We start from the raw sequence: 24262 nt of genomic DNA, 5'->3' as shown, positions 1-24262 counted from the left end.
AATCACATGTAGGCCAGACCAGGTAAGGACAGTAGATTTCCTTCCATAGAACCATAGAACATTACAGCTCAGAAACAGGCCTTTTGGCCCTTCTTGTCTGTGCCAAACCATTTTTTGCCTGGTCCCACTGAGCTGCACTTGGACCATATCTCTCTCATCCATGAACCCGTCCAAGTTTTTCTTAAATGCTAAAAGTGACTCTGCATTTACTACTTTATCCGGCAGCTCACTCCACACTCCCACCACTCTCTGTGTGAAGAAGCCCCCCCCTAATATTCCCTTTAAACTTGTCTCCTTTCACCCTTAACCCATGCCCTCTGGGTTTTTTTCCTCCGCTACCCTCAGTGGAAAAATCTTGCTTGCATTCATTCTTCCCTAAAGGACATTCGTGAACCAGATGGATTTTTCCGACAATCACCAATGGTTTCATGGCCATCAGTAGATCCTTAAATCAAGATTTAAAAAAAAAATGGAATTCAAATTCCACCATCTGCCATGGTGGGATTTGGGTCCCTAGAGCATTAGCTAAGTTTCTAGAAGAATTGTCTAGCGATAATATCTCTAAGCCACCACCTCCACTTACAATATAGGGGTGAAACTCAGAAATTACATTAGTTTTTACAGCACTGTTATATTCACAACAGAAGATTGAAAATCTTCAGAGGTGAGAATAACTGACCCAGATCACCGAAACTCATTGCCTTTTGCCACAGCTCTCCCATTCTAATTTCCAATGGAAAACTCGACTCTATTGGTCTCTCCTCCTCTCCCAGAGAAATTATTCCAAACACTCTTCACTTTTCCAGTTAAAGAGATAGATTTTTACCCTTGAGTCAGGCAGTGGAATTCAGGAAAATCTGTAACTGTGCCATCCACTTTAAGAGAAAGTGCCAGGAGAGTTAGGATTTTCAGGCAAGAACGGATAATGAGGGTGGGCTGAGAGCCCAAACATCCATTAAAGTACTGAAACACCTGAACCTCAAGGGGAACAGTTAATTGCCAAGCTTCCAAGTCAAACCAGGCAAGTTAGCTTTAATTGTTCAAGGCACTGCCCTGGGGAATTATCCAGTGAGCAATCCCATTTTATCCAGATTATCTGGCGTTTTATCCCATTGATTGTTATGGAAACCTTTTATCCCATTGATTGTTAGAGCAGTACCTAACCTTCAGCAACACTGCCTAAAAAAGAACTTTGAGATTCCTTTAAGTTGGGAAAGGTGCAATAAATGCAAGTTTTTTTTTCCTTTTGTATTCCAATAAAACCTTCAACTTCCGTGGACGAGGAGGCTTTGGAGAGACTACAGAAAAGGTTGACCAGGATGTTGCGTGGTATGGAGGGTCTTAGCTATGAGCAGAGATTGGGTAAATTGGGGTTGTTCTCCCTGGAAAGACGGAGGATGAAGGGCAACCTACCAGAGGTGTATAAATTTATGAAGGGCATAGATAGAGTGAACAGTGGGAAGCTTTTTCCCAGGCCGGAGGTGACGAACACAAGGGGTCACAGGTTCAAGGTGAGGGGGGCGAGGTTCAACACAGATGTCAGAGGGACGTATTTTACACAGAGGGTGGTGGGGGCCTGGAATGCGCTGCCAAGCAAGGTGGTAGAGGCGGACACGCTGGGATCGATTAAGACTTATCTGGATAGCCACATGAACAGACTGGGAATGGAGGGATACAAGCGAATAGTCTAGTTGGAAGCATGAGCGGTGCAGGCTTGGAGGGCCAAAGGGCCTGTGTCCTGTGCTGTACTGTTCTTTGTTCCTTCTCTCTGGATTGCAAACCATGATCACAGCAACAGCGTTCATTTATATCATGACTTCAATATAATAAAATAGAGCAAAATGTCCCATGCATCTCACAGGGGTATTAGTCCAGTCTGAGCAGCCACCCTTAACCCCTAACTTCAGGTAACTGTTTTGTAATGAGCTTGCTGAGGTCAATATCTTTGTACTCAATTGGATGGAAATGACTTGTGGCTTCGTATTGTGTGTGTTGGGGCCTCAGTTATTCACTATATTTACTTAGATATGCAACAGACATCCATATGTCCGAGTTAGTGATGTAGAGAATACGATAGTCAGGAGCATCCAATTACAAAGTGACTTTGATTAATTGAAGAAGTAAAACTGTTGCAGATGGATTCAGTGCAGTTAAGCGCGAGATCATCTGTTTTGGACAGAGATGTGAGATCATCATTTATCTGGTGAAAAACAGCAAGTCCAAAGAGATTTAAGAGTCCGTGTACACAGGACATTAAAATGTAGTCACCATGAAAGAAAAAAATCATCACGGTTGATGGAATGTTAGCCTTTATAACAGAAGGTCAAGAATGTAAAGGCTTTGTGAAGTGATAATAAACCCTAGTTATGTAACATCTGGACTGTTGTGTACAGTGTTGGACACTGCACCTTTGAGTGGATGTGCTTGCCTTGGAAAGAATGCCACATAAGTTCTATAGAATGTTATCAAACCGCCAATGGTAATAAGAGATTACATAAAACTTCGTGCGTGCTCTTGATTGAAACTGTTCGCATTTTTGAATAGAATTTCTCGGATAGATCATAAAGTCCTTGCAGTTCAGAAGGAGGCCATTCAGCCTACACCGACCATTAATCCCACCCAGGCCCAACTCCACAACCCCATGTATTTACCCTGCCAGTCCTCCTGACACTGAAGGGGAATTTAGCATGGCCACTCAAACTAACCCGCACATCCTTGGACTGTGGGAGGAAACCAGACCACCCAAAGGAAGCTCATGCAGACACGGGGAGAAAGTGCAAACTCCACTCAGACAGTCACCCAAGGCCGGAATTGAACCTGGGTCCCTGGTACCGCGAGGTAGCAGTGCTAACCACTGTGTCACCCATGATTGAAATTGAGCAAAATTTTTTCCAATGGTGGCAGAGTCTCGAACAAGCAGACATAATATTAGGATAAGACACAGTCATTCAGAAGAGAATTTTGGAAATAATTCTTCATGCAAAGGGTAATGGGAGTGAGGAACTTTCTCCTACAAAAATTACTCATATTAAACCTGAGACTGATAGATTTTTTACTGACTATAAATGTATATTTGTGGATAAATGTATATGTGGAAGCTATTGAGATGGTGCAGAGGAGATTTACAAGGATGTTGCCTGGATTGGGAGGCATGCCTTATGAAGATAGGTTGAGGGAGCTAGGTCTCTTCTCCCTGGAGAGACGAAGGTTGAGAGGCGAGCTGATAGAGGTTTATAAAATGTTGAGAGGAATAGAAAGGGTGGATTCTCGGAGGCTATTTCCCAGGGCTGAAATGGTCGCTACGAGAGGACACAGGTTTAAGGTGCTGGGGAGCAAGTACAGAGGAGATGTCAGGGGTAAGTTTTTCACTCAAAGGGAGGTGAGTGAGTGGAATCGGCTGCCGTTGGTGGTGGTAGAGGCGAACTCGCTGGGGTCTTTTAAAAGACTTCTGGATGAGTACATGGGATTTAATGGGATTGGGAGTTATAGATAGGCCTGGTAGGTATGGATATGATTGGCGCTACTTTTGGGCCGAAGGGCCTGTTTGTGCTGTAGTGCTCTATGTTCTATATGGATTCAAGGCAGATGGATGGAATTAGAGTGTAGATCCACTATGATTTCATTGAATGTAGAACAGGTTCAAGACCTTTTTATTAGCTTTTCTTTTGCAGAGTATGAGGCACCCCTGGCAAAACTGTCATTTATTGCTCACTGGAATTGCTGTTCCATAGTTGGTGGCGAGCCACCTCCCTCTATGCTGCAGTCTATGTGGCGCAGGTACAATTTTCAGTGCAGTTGGAGAGGAAGTTCCAGGAATTTGACCCCCATGGCAGTGAAGGAAGGGCAATATAGTTACAAGCCAGGATGGTATTTGACTTATAGGTGGTGGCATTCCCAGGCATCTGCTGTCCATCTGTTTCTAGGTGCAAGAGGTTGTGGGTTTAGAGGGTGCTGTTGGAACCTTGGTAAATTGCTGCTTCTCATACACATAGCTCACTGTTAGCGGAGGGAGTGAATATTTAAGATGGTGGTTGAAGCATCTGAAGATGGTTGGTTGAACATTAGAACATAGAACATAGAACACTACAGCACAAACAGGCCCTTCGGCCCACGAGTTGCGCCGATCACATCACCTACCTACCTACAGACCTATCTATAACCCTCAATCTCATTAAACCCCATATACTCATCCAGAAGTCTTTTAAAAGACCCCAGCGAGTTCGCCTCCACCACCACTGACGGCAGCCGATTCCATTCACTCACCACCCTCTGAGTGAAAAAATTACCCCATTAGTATCAAATAAATTGGTTGGGCTTAAACCTGGTGTTGTCAGTCCTCTTACTGTGTTTACCCCAGTCCAATGCCGGCATCTCCACATCATGGTTGAACATAACCCAGAGCAACTCCTGTGCTTGGGCTGAGATGGTTAACTTCTAACCACTAACACCGTCCTTGTCCAACTGCCTTGAGCCAGTGGAAAGTCTTCTCCACTAATTCACAATGACTCCAATTTCGTTAGGGCTCCTTGATGCTACACTTGGTCAAATATATCCTTGTCACTTTCACAGGCCCACGAGTTCAACTGTGGGTTGGACCGAGGCTGTAATGAGATCTGTAGTTGCGTGGTCTTGGCACTAGTGAGCAGGTTATAGCTGTGTGACCGCCACTTGACAGCACTTTTGAGAACACCATCCAACACTTTTTTGCTGGTTAAGAATAGACTAACAGGGCAGCCCTTGGCTGGATTAGTTTTCACCTGTTTTTTTGAAACACACCTTGGAAATTTTTCACATTATGTAGTGCTGTAGCTGCGTTGCCACAGCCTGGCTGGTTCTGGAGCATAAGTCCTCATTGCTACAGTGAGAATGTTGCTAGGAGCCATTGGGGTGAATTTTCCCATTCCGCCGCCACGGGAATCAGAGCGGGTGAGGGGCAGACCATGGAAAGTTGACCTCGAGTGGGATTTTCCAGTTTCGGAGTGAATGCAGCTGGAAAATCATGTCCACTCTCCAGGCCACTGAGCCGTGTTTAGATATTGAAGGCAATGAATGGAATTGAGTGAAGATTGGCATCCGAAGATAAGAACATAAAAAATAGGACCACAAATAGGTCTTTAATCCCTTCAAGCCTGCTCCAACCTACAATAAAATTTTGGCTGTTTGGATCTTGGTCTCAAGTCCATCTTTCTGCTTATTCCCCCAAAAATAGAAGCATAGAATTGCTACAGTGCAGAAAGTGGCCATCTGGCCCATTGGGTATGCACTCACTGCCTGAAAGAGCATCCCACCCACCCAGACTTCCCCCTCCGCCCTATCCCCTAAACCCCACAAATTTACCATGACCGATCCATCTAACCTGCACATCTTTGGAGTGTGGGAGGAAACTGGAACACCTGGAGGAAACCCAGGTAGACACGGGAAGAATGTTCAAACGCCACACAGTTACCCAAAGCTGGATCAAACCCAGGTCCCTGGCACTGTGAGGCAGCAGTGCAAACCACTGTGCCACCCTGTTGCCTCTTGATTTCCCTGAGTTCATGCATCTGTCTATCTTAACCTTCAAAACATACAATGACCCAGCGTCTGTAGGCAGAGAATTCCAAAGGTTCACACACCTCAGAGTTTCACGGAATCACAAAATTGCTTCAGTGTGGAAGGAGGCTATTCAGCCCATCATGTCTGTGCCTACTTTCTGAACAATTCACCCGGTGCCATTCTACTCCTTCTACCCCTACCCTGCACAATACCCCTTTATAACAATCCAGTTCCCTCTTGAGTCCCTCGATTGAACCTACCTCCACCACAGTCCTGTCAGTGCACTCCACATTTTAATCACCCGCTGTGTGAAAATGTTTCTCACCATTGCTTCTTTTTCTAATTACCTTAAATCTCTGCCCACTCTATTTTGAACCTTCCACCAATGGGAATAGTTTCTCCTTTATCTACCCTGTCCAGGCCCCTTGTCATTTTGAAGACCTCTCTTCAATCTCCTCTCAACATTCCCTTCTCTAAGTAAAACACGATTCCTCCTATCTCACCAGTGACTTAAGTTCCTTATTCCTGGAACCATTCTCGCAAATCTTTCCTGCAATCCCTTTAATTCCTTCGCATCTTCCCTATAATGTGACACACACAACTGGATGCAATGCACTAGTTGAAGCCAAACCAGTGTTTTATATGAGCTCAACATAACCTCCTTGCTCTAGTAATCCCTGTTCCCATTTATTAAGACTAGGATACGATATGTTTTGTTAACCACTCTCCCAAACAGTCCTGTCACCTTTAGTGATGTCTGCACCTATATACCCCCTGCTCCAGTACCCCCTTTCGAATTGTAAGACGTTTCTCATCTCCTATTTTGAAATATGCACCCTAATTCTAAATTTCCCCACAAGGGAAAAAATCCTCTCAGCCGTTGCCCTGTCAGACCTGCTCGGAAATTTATATCTTTCAATGTGATCACCTCTCTTCTAAATTCCACTGAGTAGATGCCAACACCTTCATTAAAGGACGCAGCCTGGTGAACCTGCTCTGAATCATTTGCAATGCTAGTAAATCCTTTCTTAAGTAAGGAGACCAAAACTGCACATGGCACTGTGCGTTCAGTCTCACCAATGCCCTATACATCTGTGCCAGCACTTTGTTACATTCATACTTCACCCCGCTGCCCCCCCTGCTTATAATAATGACTAAGATTTCATTTGCCTTGCTAATTATTTACTCATACAATTCCTACAGTGCAGAAGAGGCCATTTGATCCATTGAGTCTGTAACCAACTCTGACAGAGCATCTGATCCTGGCCCTCAACCCCACTCTGCTCTGTAATCCCACACATTTCCCATGGCCAATCCACCTAATCTACACAACTTTGTGACTTTGGGAGGAAACCGGAGCACCCAGAGAAAACCCGTGCAGACACGGAGAGAATGTGCTAATTCCACACAGACAGCCAAGGCCAGAATGGAAACTGAGTCCCTGGAGCTGTGAGGCAGCAGTGCTAAGCACTGTGTCGCCCAGTTGTTTGCTGAATTTTTGTGTTTCATGTGTCAGGACATTCAGATCCCTCTGTACCACAGCATTCTGTTGTCTCTTTTTGAAAAAAACATTCCTTTTCTATTTGGCCTAAATGGATAACTGCATATTTTCCCACATGGGGTGGCACGGTAGCACAGTGGTTAGCACTGCTGCTTCACAGCTCCAGGGACCTGGGTTCGATTCCCGGCTCGGGTCACTGTCTGTGTGGAGTTTACACATTCTCTTCGTGTCTGCGTGGGTTTCCTCCGGGTGCTCCGGTTTCCTCCCACAGTCCAAAGATGTGCGGGTTAGGTTGATTGGCCGTGCTAAAAAATTGTCCTTAGTGTCCTGAGAGGTGTAGGTTAGAGGGATTAGTGGGTAAATGTGTAGAGATATGGGGGTAGGGCCTGGGTGGGATTGTGGTCAGTGCAGACTCGATGAGCCAAAGGGCCTCTATCTGTCCAGTAGGATTTCTATGAATTCACTCTACCTGGCCAATATTTGCCTATTTAATCTTTCCACGTCCCTTTTCCGATGTTTTACCATCTTCCTCACAACTTGCTTGCCTCCCTATCTTTGCATCCTGAGTAAATTTAAGAACCATACATCCATCCAAGTCATTAATACAGACTGTAAATAGTTGAACCTCCAGCAATGATTCCTCTGGCACTCAGCTGGTTACATTTTGCCAAGCTGAGAATGACCTATTTATCCCAACTCTGTCTCCTGGTAGTTTGCCAATCCTTCACCCACGTTAATGTGTTATCCTCAACACCATTAACTTCGACCTATTACTGTGCAGTGAGATTTTGTGTTGTGTTGGTGCGAACCTCAGGAGGAGGCCAAGATGGATCATCCCCTCAGCACTTGTGGCTGACTCAGGTTGCCAATACTAAATGGCTTGTTCCTGCCTGTGTTCCTCTGTTTTTACAATTGGCGCTCCAGTCAAATTGAGTGTTTTTTTATTCAGTCGTGGGATGTGGGTCCCGCTAGCTTGGCCAATATTTGTTCTCCATTCCTAATCACCTAATTAGGCGACACGGTAGCACAGTGGGTTAGCACTGCTGCTTCACAGCTCCAGGGACCTGTGTTTGATTCCCAGCTCGAGTCACCGTCTGTGTGGAGTTTGCACATTCTCCTTGTGTCTGCGTGGGTTTCCTCCGGGTGCTCCGGTTTCCTCCCACAGTCCAAAGATGTGCGGGTTAGGTTGATTGGCCATGCTAAAATTGCCCCTTAGTATCCAGGGATGTGTAGGTTAGAGGGATTAGCGGGTTAAATATGTAGGGATATGGGGGAAGGGCCTGGGTGGGATTGTGTTCAGTGCAGACTCGATGGGCCGAAGGGCTTCTTTCTGCACTGTAAGGTTCTATGATTGATTCACCCTTGAGAAGGTGGGGATGAGCTGTTTTCATGAACCACAGCAGTCCATGTTGGGTTTATACACCCACAGTGCTGTTAGGGAACATTTTGACCCAGCGCTAGTGAAGGAAGGATGATATATTTCCAAGTCAAGATAGTGTGCAGCTTGGAGGGGAACTTATGAGTAGTTGTGTCCCTGTGTGTCTGCTGCTCTTGTCCTTCCAGATGATGGTGACTATGAGTGTGGAAGGTGCTGCGTCAGGAGACTTGATGAGTTGCTGCAGAGCATCTTATAGATGGTACACACAGCTGGCACTGTGCATCAGTGTTGGAGGCAATGAGTGTTTGTGGATGTGGTGCCAATCAAGCAGGCTTCTTTGTCCTGGATGGTGTCATGCTTCTTGAATATTGTTAGAACTGCACCCATCCAGACAAATAGAGAGTATTCCATCACACTCTTCTTCGTTATCCCTGTATTACCTTTGCGTTATAGTTACCTTGCTGTGTTTAAACTGTTGTCATGTCTTTTGCCAATACATACCTTAAATTAAACTCAATCCTACAAATTCCATGTCAATTGCACCCAATATTCTAGGTGTTTAGTTAAGCAAAAAATGTGTTTGTTCTATAGTTAAATCCCTGTGGGATATAGTAAAGACCCTTCAAATGTAATCAAAAACCTCCAAGCCGCAGAAAAGATACTTGAGATTGAATCAAAGAGTTTTCAGAGACAGGAAAGACTTCTAAAATGCAATAAAGATCCTCAAGATATGCCAAAGTCTCTTGAGTTACAGGAAAGGCCTTTAAGACGCAAAGAAAGTCGAGACATTGTAAGGACTCTTGAGATGGATTGCAATGTAAATTTCCTTCTCTTGGTAACAACACTGCATTAAGTGAACACTCAATAATCACACTCATTAGCAAAACGATACGCATAGCCTTGTCTCTTTCTGCATTGCTTTATATTTATCACACTAAGTAAATCACCGTTCGGTCTAATGGGGGAGGAGGCAGGGTGCAGACAAAGGTTGCAGAAGCCCAGCAATAAGAACAGCAAGACTGAGTGATCCATCATTCCAGTAGGGAATGTAACCAGCCCTGTGGACAACAGGACTGTCCGTACAACACAAACCAATCAATAAAAATCATTAGGCGTAATCAGCACTGAGTCCCTGCATTTGGATAGCCAATTTGCAGAAGTCTGCAGCTCTGCACAGAATTTTACTCCCTATCTACCCTCACAGTACCTGTTTGAAAGGACAGCGTAGAGGCAGTTTTACCTCTGGCGTACCTGCTCCGGAAGGGTTTGATGGGATGGTGCAGAAACAATTTCACTAAGCCATTATCTCTCCTCTGAGAGTACTTGACTTGACTGTGGAAGGAGCTTTACTCTGTATCTGTCCCATGTTGCACCTGATCTCCGAGTATTTGAATGGATGACTGATTCAAATGAGGCAGTAACGACTGCGTAATGTGTTTAGTCATTACTGCTTCAGTGGCACGTAATGTCACTGATTACAATCATCCTGGGAAATGAGTAATGCATTATAAAAATTTAATTACTGCACCGGTCAGTGAAACTGGTGATCCATCAACAGTACCACAGCAGATTCTCCCGCTTTTACAGAGTGCTGCATTGTTGGAGATGCCGGGTGTGTTATTAACCTGCTCGCCCACTTGGCTGGATTTAAAAGGTCCCACGCCAATATTGGTGGAGAGCTGTAGAGTTCTCCCTGGTGAACCGGCCAATGTTTATCCCTCAACTTGTATCCTTAAAACTGACTGGTCGTGATAGCTTAAGTTTATTTGTTATTGTCACAAATAGGTTTACATTAACACTGCAATGAAGTTACCATGAAAATCCCCCAGTTGTCACACTCTGTTTGGGTACACTGAGGGAGAATTTAGCATGGCCAATGCACCTAACCAGCACATCTTTAAGACTGTGGGAGGAAACCGGAGCACCCCGAGGGAACCCACACAGACAGAGGGAAAACAGGCAGGCTCCGCACAGACAGTGACCCAAGTCAGGAATCGAACCTGGCGCTGTGAGGCAGCGGTGCTAACCACTGTGCCGACCACAATATTGCAGGCAGGATGGTGCAGAGACAGGCAATTCCATTTGGCCAGTATGGGAAATGAATTGACGACAGCCTTAGGATTATTCGCACCATGGTCTAACCATCTGAACTAACCAGCGACCAATGCTCACTGACATTGTCTACATCTCCTGCTGCCTCAGAAAAGCAGCCAGTGTAATTAAGGATGCCATTAACCTCGGGCATAGTCTCTTCCACCATCTTCTGTCAGGAAAAAGAAGTCTGAGGACACACGCCAACTAATTCAAGAACAGCTTCCTCACTGCTGCTATCAGACTTTTGAACCTCTCACTAAGTTGATCTTTCTCTACACCCTAGCTCTGTTTGTGTTCATAGCTAGGGTGTAACTTTAACACTATGTTCCGCACTCTCTCCTTTCCTTCTCCATGAACAGTATACTCTGTCTATATAGTGTGCAAGTAACAATACTTTTCACTATATACTAATACATGTGACAATAATAGATGAAATTAAAATATTATTTATGGGTTTTTGCTTCATACAAACTGGCTGCTGTTACATTACAGCTGTGACTATGATTGGCTGTTCAAAAACATCTGGAATGTTTCTTTGGCTGATTGGAGCATCTCAGAGTGCAACATGATGTATATCGAGAACCTGAATATTATTGCACCTTGTGTGATAGTCATTTTGAAATGTTTGTAATGTTCTTTTAGTTATTTATGAATGAAGTTAAGCCCTGAGTTTCCCTGGTTTGTGAGCCTATTTTTAGGTCAAACCAAGTAAACAAACTCAAATTACATTAGGACAAAGTAAAAGGGGCAGCTCCCCAAAAGGAGGGGGAATGGCCCGAACAGAAACAAAAAGTACAAAGGAAACTTAAGACACATCAAATCGAAATGTGATTGTCAGGGTCTATAAGGCACCTCAGCTCCTGCGGTGCCCAGCGGGCGCGGAAGGCGTCGACTGTGCCTGTGGACACCGCGTGCTCCCTCTCCAGGGACTCCTGGCTGCGATCGTAGCCATGGTAGAGGGGCAGACAGCCCTGGTTTGTGAGTGGTGTTAGATCCCTGCAGATTCTATCTTTATTGCTGTCTAGGAGAAGGTCTGGTCTTTCCAATTGCGGCAGTCATCCATATGTGAGTAGCAGTCATTTTCTATTGGAATCCAGCGCCAACCTCCAGTATCCCAGTGGCAATACTGACCAGACAGCTTTCAGTCAGTTCACGTTCTCACCTCTCAACAGATACTCCAGCCTACTTATTCAGGATTGACTCATTCTTATATATTCATTATGGTTTCTTACTGATAGTTCACATCCCAGGTGAATCCATTTATGAATTTCTTGCCTGCTCAATTATGATTTGTCTTTATAAAAATTTATTTATTAGTTTTTAAAATTAGGTTTACAGTAACACTACAATGAAGTTACTGTGAAAATCCCCCAGTCGCCGCTCTCCGGCGCCTGTTCAGGTACACTGAGGGAGAATGTAGCATGGCCAATGTAACTAACCAGCACGTGTTTCGGACTGTGGGAGGAAACCCACGCAGGCATGGGAGAATGTGCAGATTTAGCACCAACGGTGACCCAAGCCAGGATTCAAACATGGGTGCCTGGCAATACGAGGCAGTAGCGCGAACCACTGTGCCACCCATAGAGCCAATGAACAGAATGACACATAATCGTTACAGCACTGAACAAGGCCATTCAGCCCATCTTGTCTGCATTGGCTCGCCAAACGAGCATCATGACTTAGTGCCACTCCCTGTACCTCTGTGTGGTGAAATATGTGATAATAACCCGAGAAGTTTAGCACCAGTGCTGCTCTGATTTATATAACCTCTCATTGAAGTTAATGCACTTTTGGGGTCAGTTTTCCTTCCTAAGCAGTGCAGTAGCCGGAAGACCATCTGCCATTTATTTACCCTGTCTGATTTCTGTTGACATTGATTGTTACCCAAGTACAGAGGGAGAAAATGAGTGGCGTTGTGTGCAGACTAAAGCTAGCTCAGAGAGAAGCCTTAGGTTCAATGAATGCTTCACAGGACAGCCTTGGCTGTGTACAGTTATGCAATGTTCCCAAACCCTTGTAACTGTGCACATATGTCACCTTATTGTCATCAACCATCCGAAATCCTGGCAGCCTTTGATTGTATCTTCGCTTCAGCAGACGTATGATTAAATCCTTGTGATCCTGCTTAGCGAGCAGTCACCAGTGAATGGGGAGGACCCTGATCTGTAATCGTGCTGGATATAGGGCAACGTGTGCATTCTGTTGGGAGATAAACTTGTGCCATAGAATCACTGAGCAACAATTGATATCTGATGCATGCACCAGCCGAGGTGGAACTGTAGCACACCTAACAGCGGAATGGTAATGCTGTTCTTACAGAAGGAGAGAGCTGCATTCGGAGGGCACGTCTCATAACCTCAAGGCACCCCAAAGCACTTCACAGCCGATGAAGTTAATTTGAAGCACGGTGGTTGCTGTAACGCAGAACGCACAGTAGCCTCTTTGTACACAGCTAGTTCCACAAAGAACAATTCATAGAATTCCTACAGTGCAAAAGGAAGCTTTAAGCCAATCGAGTCTGCACCGACTCTCTGACAGACCTTCCCACCCTGGCCCGCCCCTGCACATCCCCATAACCCAATAAGTCCATCCCGCTAACCGACACATCTTGGGACACTAAGGCGCAATTTAGCACAGCCAATCCACCTAACCTGCATATCTTTTAGACTGTAGGCAGAAACCCGTGCAGACAGAGAGAACATACAAACTCCACACAGACAGTTACCCAAGGTTGGAATTGAACCTGGGTCCCTGGTGTTGTGAGGCATAAGAACTTAAGAAATAGGAGCAGGAGTAGGCCATCTAGCCCTTCGAGCCTGCCCCGCCATTCAATAAGATCATGGCTGATCTGAAGTGGCTCAGTTCCACTTTCCCGCTTTCTCCCCATAACCCTTAATTCCCCTGTCTATCAGAAATCTATCTACCCGTGACTTAAATATATTCAGCAAGGCAGCCTCCACCACTTCAACGGGCAGAGAATTCCAGAGATTCACCACCCTTTGAGTGAAGAAGTTCCTCCTCAGCTCCATTCTAAACTGTCCCCCCCTTATTTTGAGGCTGTGCCCTCTAGTTCTGCTATCCTTTCTAAGCGGGAAGAATCTCTCTACCTCTACCCTATCTAACCCCTTCATTATCTTGTAAGTCTCCGTAAGATCCCCTCTCAGCCTTCTAAACTCTAACGAGTACAGACCCAGTCTATTCAATCTCTCTTCATAAGGCAGCAGTACTAACCGCTGTTCTGTCCAAATCTACTGCACCTAGTCTTCTCAGGTAGTCTCCCATCCAAGTACTAACCAGGCCTGAGTCTACTTAACTTCATAGTTCAGACGAGATTGGATGGTTTCAGATTAATATGGCTGTAGGCAGTAAATTGCATCTCAACATTAGCCCATTTAGCTAATGTATACCTTCCCGATGACTCTTAACAATCTTTCTTGTTGTTTTACCACACCTCTATTTCTATTTTACCAGCAAATTTCACATCACTTTTAGCAAACCACATGCTGTTTTACAATGAAACACATTTTATAAACCCATAAATTTTATTTAAATAAAAGCTTCTTCAATCCAAGCAACATGATGTTTTTCAGCCTGCACAAACCTAAAGACTATTTTTCTCTACATATCATGTCACTGAAGGCAGTGTCTTCTTTTTCTTAAAAAAAGATAACTACAGGTAGTTAAGACACTGTACGGGGTTTTAGCACTGTACTTGTACAGAAACAGACAGACACATTGAGGTTCAAGGCAAGTTACTGCGGATGCTGGAATCTGAAACCAAAAGAATGCTTTGACAAAGGGTCATCTGGACTCGAAACATCAGTTTGTTTCTCTCCTTACAGATGCTTCCAGATCTGCTGAGATTTTCCAGCATTTTCTCTTCTGGTAACACGCAGGGGTTGTTTACACAGCTGCACGTTGCTCCTGGTCAATTTATTATAAAGGGCAATGATAATTTTGTGGCAGTTAATTGACCAAATAATCTCTTTCAGCTACAATGTGAAGTTGCCGGCATTGGACTTGAGTAGGCACAGTAAGTAGTCTCACTTACACCTGTGTTTAACCCTCTCTAACACACATTGTCTGCATCTGTAAAGACTTGATTACCTGTTAAGACTCGCATTCCAACCATTATCTTGCAACTGAGTTTGAGTCTATATATGCCCTGTTTGTGAACTGAACTCTTCACTCACCTGATGAAGGGGCAGTGCTGCGAAAGCTCGTGCTACCAAATAAAGCTGTTGGACTTTAACCTGATGTTGGGAGACTACTTACTCTTTCAACTATAGTGGCTGAAGGATAAATATTGATCCAAAGACAAAGACAAAATCTCCAATTCTACAGGTTTGACCCAATGCTGGAATAACACATTTGGCTTAAGTTCATTTATCCAACAGCATTGTTGACTGCATTTGCCACATTATGATGAGTATAGACAGACATGGGCCAAATGTAGGCAATTGGGACTAGCTTAATGGTAAAAACTGGGCAACATGGAGAAGTTGGACCAAAGGGCCTGTTTCCATGCTGTAAATCTCTATGAATTTATTATGCCAACACTTTTGAGCTTGCATCTGATGCCTTTGTTAGCTCTAGCAGCTTTTACATCTTAATTGCTTTCACCTTCCATCAAACACCACTAACTTACTGTGAAGCCCAGATGCATTCAGGGTTTGAATCTTGCTCTCATAGGTGGGAGCCCTCCACCAATCCCTTCTCTCGCTCCTGGGACGAGATTCAAGATCAGTCAATGTCTGAAACATGCCCTCTTGCAGTGAAGAGCCTGCTCTGCTGCCCCCACAGCTGGGGAGGTATAGATAAAGTTGTTCAATAATGGCTGCCTGTAGCTGAGCATGGATTGGTCTTATGCAGCACAGTGCACAACAGAAAGATGACCACAAGCCTAAGATAAAATGTTCTTGTCATCTAATAAACGAAGCACAGTAAATAGTCTCACAACACCAGGTTAAAGTCCAACGGGTTTATTTGGTAGCACAAGCTTTTGGAGTGTTGCTCCTTCATCAGGTGAGCCAAATAAACCTGTTGGACTTTAACATGGTGTTGTGAGACTACTTACTGTGCCCACCCCAGTCCAATACCGGCACCTCCACATCATGGATAAATTACGGACAGAAGAATGTTGTAATACATTTCTGGAGAGCTCCTAAAATCTGGTTTGGAGGAAGTTGGAACAATTTGAAAGATTGCTGCATGTGCACACCATATTCTGATACATGGTGAGTCAACAGGATATGTAACTGAAATATAAAATGACAGTGAAAATATATTTGAGGAGAAATCAATTCTGAAAAAGAGGATTGGTGTAATCAGGCATTGTGTTTGGCTAAAAGTGAATAAAATAGAAAATAAGGATAAAGTAAATATTTTCTTTAGCATCATGAGGCCAGATGATCTGGTGGGGTTAGCTAACATGGTGACAAGAGTGATTAGCACTGCTGCTTGACAGCACCAGAGACCTGGGTTCGATTCCCGGCTTGGGTCACTGTCTGTGTGGAGTTTGCACGTTCTCTCCGTGTCTGCGTGGATTTCCTCCGAGTACTCCGGTTTCCTCCCACAGTCCAAAAGACGTGCTGGTTAGGCTCATTGGCCATAATAAATTCTCCCTCAGTGTACCCGAACGGGCGCCAGAGTGTGGTGACTAGGGGATTTTCACAGTAACTTAATTGCAATGTCAATGTAAGCCTATGTGTGACATGAATAAATAATTTTAAACTTTAAAACTTTTGCCTGTGAGACATCAGAATTATGAATTATTCTGAAATGAATGCGATTCTGGATTCATGTTATGGTTCAACTACAATTGAAATGGCACTAAGGTCCCATCCCATGAAGAGAAACAGTGACTAAGTAAGACAGTTGCAGATTACAACAGGAATGTAGCACTAACTAGTGATGCTATCTGACCCACAATGTTTTTAGCACAATGTCTCACTACAGGGGTTAGGTGTGGTGTTACCTCACCAGATGGACAAGATTGCGGAGAAGTCTGTAGCAAACGGCTTACACACTTTAACAAGGTCTGAGTAAAATTGACAAGTTGACAATGATGCATTGGTGAATATAAATGGTGTCGCCATGCTCCACAGATGCTTGTGTGGTAGGAAGTTAGCGTTTTTAACTGGCCACCAGCCCTTACGATCATACTGGTTCCATCCAAGAAGGGGAGTATCATCCCTTTTGGCAACAAGGCTCCCAAGATGATATTTCTGACCCATCCGTACGATATTAAATACCAAAGGTCTGCAGCTCCTACAAATACGGTTCTTCTTTCTAAATTCCCACATTAGTTAATTTGTGTGTAGCCGCTGAGTTCCCTGTGAAGTATTAAAATTAATTAATAGATGTCATTACTGGTCATTCTATCCCAGTACTGATAATCAGTGTGAACTTTAACCTATTGGTTAACCAAAAGCAGAGTTTGAGACTGTGCCCCGATTATTGTGGCTAATTTCCTCAGTGACTTGACAGAGCTGGATGTGTATTTAGGAAGCATATTTGAAGTATTTTGACCTTTATTATACAAGTGTGTATGCATTGTTTTCCACCAAAATTTGTACATGTGACTAAAATGGTACCAACACTTGTGGTCAGTCAGTAATTTTGATTGGACGAGATTGTGATTAATGGTGGCCCCTTGGTTTTATCCAACAACCCTTCTCTCTGTCATTCTGCCACATTCTTCCCTCATTCCCTTGATTTTATTAAGGTCACTGCGGTGATCATCTTCTGAACTTGTTCTTCCCAAAATTCACACACCCCTCATCACCGTGTTGGCATGAAGACTTATTATGCCTCAAATCCATGAATCTGCCAGCCTCCCTCAGTCTCCACCTTTTTCTTACATTCTTAGACTTTGAACATCAAAGGTGGGTACATCCAGAATTAAAAAGCCTAATGATGACTGTGAAATCATTACCACTTGTCGTAAAAACCCATCTAGTTCACTAATGTCCTTTAAGGAAATCTGCTGTCCTTGCCTCCTTTGGCCTACACGTGACTACAGGTCCACAGCAATGTGGTTGACTCTTAAATGTCTTCAGGGATGGGCAATAAACATTGGCCCAGATTTCATTCTCTAAAAGACATGAGGGAACCAAATGGGTTTTTCCTGACAATAAACAATGGTTTCATGGCTATCATTAGACTTTTAATTTCAGATTTTTATTAAATTCAAATCTCACCATCTGCCATGGTGGGATTTGAACCCAGGTTCCCCGAGCATTATCCAGGTTATTAATTCAGCAGCAACACCATTACTGCACCACCTCACCTGATGTTGCCTGAGGGATAAATATAGGGCACGATGGAGAACTCCCCTACTCTTCTTTAAAATAGTGCCATGGGATCTTTTGTGTCTTGATGTGGCAATGCCGGTGTTGGACTGGGGTAACACAGTAAGAAGTCTGACAACACCAGGTTTAAGTCTTAAGTCTTAAACATTTAAGTCTTAAACCTGGTGTTGTCAGACTTCTTACTATCTTTTGTGTCTACCAGAGAAGGAAGATGAGGTCTCAGTTTAATATCCCTTTGGGCAGCATGGTAGCACAGTGGTTAGCACTGCTGCTTCACAGCTCCAGGGACCTGGGTTCGATTCCCGGCTCGGCTCACTGTCTGTGTGAAGTTTGCACATTCTCCCCGTGTCTGCGTGGGTTTCCTCCAGGACTCTGGTTTCCTCCCACTGCCCAAAGATGTGTGGGTTAGGTTGATTGGCTATGCTAAGGAATTGCCCCTTAGTGTCCTGGGATGCGTAGGTTAGAGGGATTAATGGGTATGATATGGGGATAGGGCCTGGGTGGGATTGTGTTCGGTGCAGACTCGATGGGCCGAAGGGCCTCTTTCTGCACTGTAGGGTTCTATGATTCTGAAACACAGCACCTCTAGCAGTACAGCACTCCTTCAATACTGTACCAGCCTAAATTTTATATGCAAGTCTTTAGTTGTACTTATCGGATTTGAACCCAGATTTTGTTACCCCTTGACTGGAATTGAAGAGGACATTTCCTTGCACCACTACAAACAAAATGACGCTACCTTGCTTCACACCAGCAGCGCAATGGTTAGTTTGTGGCCATAATGATGGATTAAAAGGATTAAGGAGCATTATGATTACTGTTATGTTACTTCTGAAAGGACAACTCACTTCTGCCTATAATTACAGGTATTTGCATACTATAATGGTCTCCTTAGTGTGTTCGTGGGCAGATCTGACGAACCGTATGTAACTAACCCACCGAGCTCTTTCAGCAGCCGGAAGCCCACTTTCTGCTCATTATCCAGCGATTGCCCAGGCAGCTTCTTGGCAAGGCTTCCTTCAGTTGGCACATCACAGTGGCAGATTGCTACAGCTTTTACACTTGAGAAATCTACCAACTTTACTTACACCGAAATCAAACTCAGGAAAGGAAGATTTGCATTTCTGTCGTGATGTTGGGACATCAAAAAGCACTTTCCAGCCTAAAAGGCACTTTGAGAGTGTATAGTCTGCTGTGGTGAAAAAAAATGCAGCAACCAATTTGCACACAGCCACCTTCCAAAGAGGCAAAGTGATAATCTGCTCATTCGCGATATTGGTTAGTCAATAAATACTGGCAAAAAATCAAGGAGAACTCTTCTTCATATTGGTGCCATGAAATATTTCAGGTCTGCCTGACATTTCTTCTGAAAGCTGGCACTTCTGGCAATGTAGCACCTCCTCAGTACTGCACTTAAGCATCAAGTGTGATTCTGTGCACATATCTCTGGATTGGGAACTGACCCCCTTGGGGCGGCATGGTGGCACAGTGGTTAGCTCTGCTACCTCACAGCGCCAGGGACCCAGGTTTGATTCCCGGCTCGGATCACTGTCTGAGTTTGTACATTCTCCTGGTATCTGCGTGGGGTTTCCTCCGGGTGCTCTGGTTTCCTCCCACAGTCTGAAAGATGTGCTGGTTAGGTGCATTGACCTAAACAGGCGCTGAAGTGTGGCAACTAGGGGAATTTAACAGTGACTTCATTTCAGTATTAATGTAAGCCTTACTTGTGACTAATAAATTAACCTTAACATGACCTGCGGATTGAGAGACGACAGTGCTATCTACTGAGCCAAGAGTGATATACTCCTGTGTCCCTTTCACTGTCACTCTTTGTCCCTGTTACCCTTGTACAAACTGTCATTCATTCTTTGTGGGAACTGGCAGTGCATGCCAATGAGTTCTTTGACTGTGCAGGGCATTACTTTCTTGAAATATTCAGTCAAGTTAGTCACACATGACTTTTCCTTAACAAGTCCATGCTGACTGTCCTCAATCCACGTCATTCTAAATGGCTGTACTGTTTGCTCAGAAGTTTTTCCAATTGTTTGCCCAGCAGGGAGGTAGAGAGATTCTTCCCGCTTAGAAAGGATAGCAGAACTAGAGGGCACAGCCTCAAAATAAGGGGGGGAGGAGGTGCGGTTTAGATCGGAGTTGAGGAGGAACTTCTTCACTCAAAGGGTGGTGAATCTCTGGAATTCTCTGCCCATTGACGTGGTGGAGGCTACCTCGTTGAATATAATTAAGTCACGGGTAGATAGATTTCTGATAGACAAGGGAATTAAGGGTTATGGGGAGAAATCGAGAAAGTGGAACTGATCCACTTCAGATCAGCCATGATCTTATTGAATGGCGGGGCAGGCTCGAAGGGCTAGATGGCCTACTCCTGCTCCTATTTCTTGTGTTCTTATGTAGGGAGATCAAGCTGACTTCTCAATAATTGCTCCAGCTATCCCGCCCTCCATTCTCAAAGAATGATGCACCATTAGCAGTCCTCCAATACCACATCTGTAGCCACCAAGGTTTGAAAAATGGCAGTCAGACCCCACACTACCTATTTCCATAGCAGTCTGGAACACATTACATCTGACCCAGGCAAATTATCACTCGCAAGGACGTTAAACAGAAATAGTAAGGGGAGAATTAAAGAAAGATTATGGTCAATTAGAGACAAAGACTTATGTATGGAAATGGAAGGGATAGGTAAGATTTTTAATGAATATTTTGCAATCATTTACATAAAAAAAAGTTTAAAGTTTATTTATTAGTGTCACAAGTAGGCTTACAATAACACTGCAATGAAATTATTGTGAAAATCCCCTAGTTACCACACTCCGGTGCCTGTTCGGATACACTGAGGAAGAATTTATCATGGCCAATGCACCTAACTAGAATGTCTTTTGGACTGTGGGAAGAAACCAGTGCACCCGGAGGAAACCCATGCAGACATGGGTAGAATGTGCAGATTCGGCACAGACGATGACCCAAGCCAAGAATCGAACCCAGGTCCCTGGCGCTGTGAAGCAGCAGTGCTAATCACTGTGCCAACATGCTGCCAAAAAAGATGGATGAACTAGATAAACACTGCTGTTATCAGATGTTGGCAAGGCTGAACACAGTGAGAGAAGGATTATTAAGCTGTTTAATAATTTGGAAATTTCTTAAATACCTGTGGGTTTTTCTTATCATTGCTGTCATGGTATTTTCATGCCTTCATTTCCTTTATCTCCTTTTTAAATTTGCTCCCATTTTCTAAACTCCTCTTGGTTTTTTGCAGTAGTGAGTTTTTGGCATTTGACAAAAGATTTTGATTTTGCCTTGTCCTGCTCACTATGCTTTCTGACATCCAGAAATGTCTTAATTTCTGGGTTCTACCCTATTAGATCATGGGAGCATATTCGTTCTGAACCTGCTGGATCTCTTCCAATCCACTTCACATCTTGGCTTACTTTAAAATTTGGGAAATACCAATGTAACTATGTGCACAGTCTATCGTTCGTTGCAACGGCACAAAATCTGACTGAATTATGATCACCATTGCTAAATGCTCCCCCACTGATAACCACTTGACCTGTCCAGTCTCATCCCCTGAAGCTAAGTGCAGAACTGTTCCTTTTCTTGTTGGGTTGGTACATAACTAAGTTCTTTGTAATTCTCTTCCCTCTGTATCTTTTACAATAATACCAGCAAGTTATGATTTAGGCCCCTGTTGATATGGGCAGCCAATCGATAGCTCAGTGAGTGCTGACTGCACACACAAATTGAAAGAACACAAAGTCGGCATATGTTCCCATTGAACTGGCAATGGGATAATTACATATCATGACCCCATTTTTGGGGGTTACCCAATTTAGCTGCCTTGAAATCTTAAAGTTTGATTGTGGCCATTCAGGAGTGAAATCATTAAAAATACACTTCTTCACACAAAGAGGAGTGGAAAGGATATTGATCAACTCTGATCTAACCGAATGATGTACAGGCCTAAGGGGTGCCTCTTGTCACTATATTGCTGATGAGTTTGAAAATAAATTAGATATTGAAGCACTCTCACTGGAACCTATCCAATGTTTTCTCTCAGCTCCAACTCTGCCCATAGAAAGGAAGAGATATCTCATTGGTATAGAATCTTTAATTCCTTATCACTGTTCCTGGACACTGTGGTATTACCATTGCAAACATTTCCTCATCTCAAGAGTTTATTATCATTTGGTGTTTAGCATCAAGCAGTAGATACTGGGCAGCAGGTGCCAAGGGTTACTGATCAATAAAGGGAATCGTAGAATCCCCACAGTGCAGAAGGAGGCCCGTTGAGTCTGCACTGTCTTGCTGTCAGAACATTTTACCCAGCAACCACCCTCCCTCCCATTTCTATAACTTCATACATTTATCCCGCTAATCCACCTAACCTACATATCCACAGTGATTAGCACTGCTGCCACGCAGCATCAGGAATCGATTCCCACCTCGGGTCACCGTCTGCGCGGAGTTTGCACATTGTCCCTGTGTTTGCGTTGGTTTCCTCCGGGCGCTCCAGTTTCCTCCCACAGTCCAAAGATGTGTAGGTTGGATGGATCAGCGGAGTAAAGACATGGGGTTACAGAGATGGGGCAGGGCCGACTGGGTAAAATGCTCTGACAGAGAGGCAGTGCTGACTCAATGGGCTGAATGGCCTCCTTCTGCACTGTGGGGATTCTATGATTCCCTTCAGTGAGCAGCAACCCTTGGCTACATGCAGCACAGTATCTGCTGCTTGATGCTAAGCACCAAATGATAATAAACTCTTGAGATGAGGAAATGTTTGCAATGGTAATACTACACAGTGTCCAGGAACAGTGACAAAGAACTGAAGATTCTATACCAATGAGATATCTCCTTTTGTGCCTTGGGAAATTTATCATTTACAGAAAATAATATTTGGGATAAAGTGTGTGAGTAATTTGAGAGAAAAACATGTTGTAAATGAGGGGCAAGTGACTTTGGGCCTATGCTCACAAGGCTTTTCACCACTTGGATTTTCCTCACCTTACATTTGCCCCTGTGGTGGATCAATTAATAGAGATTGATCACTTTACATTAGTCAATAACTCTTTTATCAGTCTAACCTTTATGTGACTAATAGGATGGCAGAAAGTTCATAAGACTGTAAGACATAAGAGCAGAATTCTGCTCATCAAGTCTGCCCTGCCATTCAATCATGGCTGATATGATTCTCATCCCCATTCTCCGGCCTTCTCCCCGTAACCCTTGATCCCCTTATTAATCAAGATCCTATCTATCTCTGTCTTAAAGACTCTCAATGATCTGGCCTCCACAGCCCTCTGTGGCAAAGAGTTCCACAGATTGTGGAATCTCTCTGGCTGAAGAAATTCCTCCTCATCTCTGTTTTAAAGGCACGTCCCTTCACTCTGAGGTTGTCCCTCGAGTTCAAGTCTCTCTCACTAGTGGAAACATCCTGTCCATGTCCACTCTATCTAGCCCTCTCAGTGTTCTGTAAGCTTCTGTTAGATCCCCCCTCATTCTTCTAAACTCCATCCAGTATAGATCCAGAGTTCTGAACCGCTCCTCATATGACAAACCATCATTCCTGGGAGTAATCATGCTCTTTATTCATGCTCCCTCCAAGTTTCCACCTACTCTATAATTCTAGAACATAGAACAATACAGCACAGTACTGGTCCTTTGGCCCTCGATGCTGTGCCGAGCTACGTCCGAACCCAAGATCAAGCTATCCCATTCCCTATCATTCCATGTTCCATGTGCCCATCCAATAACCACTTGAAAGTTCCTAAAGTGTCCGACTCCACTATCACAGTAGGCAGTGCATTCCACGCCCCAACTAATCTCTTGAGTAAAGAACCTACCTCGGACATCCCTCCTATATCCCCCACCATGACCTTATAGTTATGCCACCTACCAACAGCTACATCCACCCAAGGAAATAGTCTCTGCACATCCATTCTATCTATCCCCCTCATCATCTTATATACCTCTATTAAGTCACCTCTCATCTTCCTCCGCTCTAAAGAGAAAAGTCCCAGCTCCCTCAACCTTTCAAGACCTACCCTCCAAACCAGGCAGCATCCTGGTAAATCTCCTCTGCACTCTCCCCAATGCTTCCACATCCTTCTTATAGTGAGGTGACCAGAACTGCGCACAATATTGCAAATGTGATCTCACCAATGTCCGGTACAGTTGCAGTATAAGCCCACTGCTCTTAAGCTCAAACCCCCTGTTAATAAACGCTAACACACTATAAGCCTTCTTCACTGCTCTATCCACTTGAGTGGCAACCTTCAGAGATCTGTGGATATGAAACCCAAGATCTCTCTGTTCCTCCACAGTCCTCAGAACCCTGCCGTTGACCCTGTAATCCGCATTCAAGTTTGTCCTACCAGAATGAATCAATCACCTTGCACTTATTCTAACTCTGCATCTACAGCTTCT

At 44.2% G+C, this 24262-nt stretch overlaps 1 protein-coding gene and 1 pseudogene across 3 annotated transcripts in view; one reads left to right on the top strand and one right to left on the bottom strand.

Annotated features, from left to right (window-relative positions):
* Positions 1 to 24262, top strand: part of kirrel3b (kirre like nephrin family adhesion molecule 3b) — a 583172-nt gene that overhangs the window by 212095 nt on the left and 346815 nt on the right. The window lies entirely within an intron of this gene.
* LOC145359971 (5S ribosomal RNA) lies at positions 13754 to 13872 on the bottom strand (annotated as a pseudogene).

Source organism: Carcharhinus amblyrhynchos, chromosome 29 (assembly GCF_965287045.1).
Source record: "Carcharhinus amblyrhynchos chromosome 29, sCarAmb.v2.hapA, whole genome shotgun sequence".
In the NCBI taxonomy this organism is placed as follows: Eukaryota; Metazoa; Chordata; class Chondrichthyes; order Carcharhiniformes; family Carcharhinidae; genus Carcharhinus; species Carcharhinus amblyrhynchos.
This window is presented reverse-complemented; position numbering and strand designations above follow the sequence as displayed.